Source organism: Suncus etruscus, chromosome 7 (assembly GCF_024139225.1).
Source record: "Suncus etruscus isolate mSunEtr1 chromosome 7, mSunEtr1.pri.cur, whole genome shotgun sequence".
NCBI classification, from domain to species: domain Eukaryota; kingdom Metazoa; phylum Chordata; class Mammalia; order Eulipotyphla; family Soricidae; genus Suncus; species Suncus etruscus.
Window position 1 is genome coordinate 5,904,850 of NC_064854.1, and position 4,015 is coordinate 5,908,864.

Genomic DNA, 4,015 nt, shown 5'->3' on the forward strand with positions numbered 1-4,015 from the left:
CCTCAAACAAGTCAGTCCCCAACATCTCCCCCTTTCTCTTCTAATAAAAGAAGGAAAGTCGTGAGCGGGTGGAAGAACCGTGTCTTAGGCATACAAGGTTTGACCAGGTCGGACATGGCCAAAGCCGCAATTAAAAGGTGGCTACAAACGCCGTGGGTGTGCACAGGGATCCGAATTATGCGCTGTAGCCTTTTTGGGCCGTGCCCTAACTGGGACCTTGCTAATCCCGTCGTAGGTGTCTCCACAGCCAAGAGCACAAGTGCCTGAGCGAGCTCCGCTTGTTAGCTATGCGCTCTATCTCCTGGAAACTTAGTGGCTGGAAAGGCGGCTTGGTGACTAAAGCCAAGTTTTCACAGGAGTCACGCGGGGTTAGACGCTGGTAGTTAACCTGAATAGAGGTTTTTGTCTGTTCATCTACCTGGTTCTTAATAAAGGCAGTGATTTTGCGGAAAATCCATGGGCCAAGAGAAAAGAGCAGCATGAGGCTAATAAGAGGGCCCACAACGGTGGACAAGATTGTGTGGAACCAAGGAGAAGAGAAAAACCAGCCCTGGTACCAGCCTTGTTCTTCATCGAAATGTTTTTCAAAATCTTTTATACCGTCACCAATGTGTTGAACTCTATTCCTAACTAATCCAGGTTTATCTTTGAAAATACAACATTGTTCCTTAAGGGCTACACAGACTCCCCCCTCTTACATAAGGGCAAAATATAGAGCACGACGATTTTGGAGAACAACATCAGCAAGGGAACTAATAGTATCTGTGAGAAATTGCAGACTAGTTTTGATTTCATTAATGTCTTGTTCCACTGCTTGAGTAAGAGTGCGGAAATTGGATTGAGAGGATACAAGAGAGTAGATACCAGTGCCAGCGCCAGTAGCGCCAACAGCAAGGAGCACTGCAAGTGTAATGGAGGTGAAGGGCTCACGGCATTGTCGAGAAAGGGATTGAGAAGAATAGGAATAGGGTGAGGCGGCAGGAGAGGGAAAGATATGTTCTGAGTGAATGGTGATTTTTGGAATGAGAATAACGAGAATACAGTAATCATGTGAAAGGAGGAAAGAAGAACGAATGACAAAAGGAGTAAGACCAGAAGCACAGGCAAAATAAGTACCATTGGGAGCTAACAGATAGGGTTGTGAGGAGGAAGAATTGTAGATGTTAATAGTTTCGTTGCACACGTCAAGTAATTGGCTAGGAAGCAGGGAGTCGTTAGGCTTAATGCAGAGGCCAGAGCCTACGACTTGACCGACTGTAATGCCATGTTGAGGTTGTGTGTTCCAACGGAGGTCAGAGGGGTTGGAGGTAGAGGAAAGGTTGCCAAACACTGCAACACCTTTATAGAAAGGAGGTTGAGGAGAAAAACAAAGCTAACATCTTTCATAGGCAGGATTTGTAAGGGCAAGAGCAGAAGCATTTATGAGATTGAGAATAACCTGAGAGGACGGAGAAGGACCTGAAGGCATAGTGAGCTGTCTGAGAGAAGGAGAGGCAGATGGAAGAGGATAAGGAGGAGAAGGCATGTGTGATGGACCTGAATGAGGATGAAGAAAGGTGTTAGGACCAACGGCGAGGGGGTGAGAATTCGGCAACTGTTTAAGTAAACGGAGGGAAAAAAGAAGTTCAGGGTCGGTACGCCTAACGTAAAGTCTGAGTCCCCATTGTACGGGTTGAGTCCAGTGATGCTGACGTCCAGCAGCAGTAAATTCGATGATGAGGGGGTTACACCAACCACGGGTAGCAGAGGATGCATCACAGTTCAGAAAAGGAGGAGTTGGGGGGCGTGAAACGGTGATGAAGTCCCAGGAGGAAGAGGGTTTCTAATAAGCAGTTCCGGTGGTTTCACAGCCCCAGGAGGCGCAAAAGTGTTGGTTATGAGCGCCACACTTATAGTCGCTGGAACGGGGCCGGTGGTGACTAGGGCAGACGTAGAAGGTGGTGAAGGGGTGGCGTAGTACATCACGGCGAATAACAGAGTTGCAGCCACCGCTAGCAGGGGAGTAATAGTCATCGGGGTCAACAGCACGAGGTTGAGGCAGGCGGAAATTGGAGGTGCCCCAGTATAGGCTTGCACCCATGGTTAGGGCACAAAGGTCGACTTGCAAGACCGGCCAAGGGATGGAGGTAGAGAGGATGGAGGTTGTTGGTGGCATCGGTGGGCATCCAAGGCAGCTAGGCAGAGTGTCTAATTCAGCATTGTCAAAGGTGGAGTCAGTTAGAAACAGGTTTGCAGGAATGGCGTCTAGCAGGAGGTTTATAAGAAAACAGCTTGGCAGAAGGCAAAATGGTTACTTCATATAAAAATTAAGAATTTGCAGAAAACATTAGCAATTTACATTACACTAGTTATTTTTGAATACCACGGGAATGCTATTTGACTTCTGTTAGACTTTGGCATAAAAGAAAATTTATAATTAACAATTGCTAATTAAAAAAATTTTTTAAACTGAATATAAAGGATTTTTCTTAAACTTCTAGTTATTATGTTAAAGCTGGATGCTATTTTTTAGCCATAAATACATATTCTATAGGCTTGAACTTACACATAGCAGGAAAGCCAGGTGACTGCAAAGTCCAGAAATTCTCCAGGGAAAAGTTATCCCCGATGGCCATTGAGAAATCTGGGGTTTGCCATCCCTCACACTTTCCGCCATGTTCTTAGAAGGACAAAGCTACCTTAATACATAATTTTTAACACATGATTTTTAATTGTAAGATGCCAGTTTGTGAACTGACCAGACTGAACCAGGTTGAAAAAATTAATTGAAATTTAAAAAATGGATAAGGCTTTAAAAATTGTATTATTATAAAATGTAGAGATAACAAATAAACAGACAAAACAAAACAACACTAAACACAACATTTTACACTTGTGGCCACTTTCATTCATCACAACAGACACATAAACAGACAAAAGGATTGATTTAAGACTTATTTATAAAAAATTGACAAGCGCTTTTAAATATTTAGCTAACATGTTTGTGAGAAGAAGAGAAAAAAAAATTTTGTAGAAAAACTTTTTTAGTTTTGAGAAGTACTTAATGTAGATGGAGTGGAACTTTGCTGAAAATAAATTTTAAGGTTTAGATTTAACACAAAACATTTTTAAAACAATTTTAATTTGAAGTTTAAAACATTAAGTAAAATGGTTAATGAGCACTGTAGAAGGAGTCTTTACTTGGAAGTATGAAATGATTTGCTGTAAATGAATAGGTTTTCTTTAAATTGGTTTTGCAGTAGAACAGTAAGACAGCTGCAATAAAGTGTTAAAATTTTTATGATTAAACACAATAGCATGAACTATGATTATTAAAGGTATAAAAAACTGATTTTAAAAATACAAACAACTGTTTTTACTATGAAGACTTTATGTGAATAATTTGTAAAAAATATTATATACTAAATTAACTAAATGCTTAGATTATTATAAAATATAGTTAAAGACATCTGATACATTTACACACTTAGAACTTAAGACTAAAATTATATTTAATACTAGTTAATTTGCTTATAAAGTTTAGTTACTTTTATATATTACTTATAAAATTATATATAATATATTTTTCATTTATATTATTTTTTTTTACTGCGACACAAATATACAGATTTGTATAATGTGCTGATATTTTGAATGCACTTAAAATAATAGTTTTTTCAATGCAGAAATAAAGAACAACCATTGCTGTAGCACAAAGTTAAAACTAAGGGTACTATAAAGCACACCTAGGTGTTTACTGTGCATTAAATTAACTATATTGTTTAAAAAGGCTAACCACATTATTTTTCACATAATTTTGTAAATACTTTAAAAATTAAAATAAAACTTTTAATAGAAATATAAGATTTAAATTTAACACTTTTGTGTTCGTTTGGATTTTAAAACACAAAGAAGTTTTTCTTTTACCAACATTTTGTTATCTGTAAAGTGACAGAATTATGACCTTGCTTTAAAATTTTCTGAGAGGCATGGAAAAAAAAAGTTTATTGCCCTTATCTTCTTGTTGCTTTTTAAT

At 38.6% G+C, this 4,015-nt stretch overlaps 1 non-coding gene across 1 annotated transcript; it reads right to left on the reverse strand.

The window, feature by feature from the left end:
• Positions 1-3,614: 3,614 nt before the first annotated feature.
• Positions 3,615-3,744, reverse strand: LOC126014653 (small nucleolar RNA SNORA22). The gene has a single exon (XR_007497660.1). It is a non-coding gene; the product is annotated as a small nucleolar RNA SNORA22 (small nucleolar RNA).
• Positions 3,745-4,015: the final 271 nt, after the last annotated feature.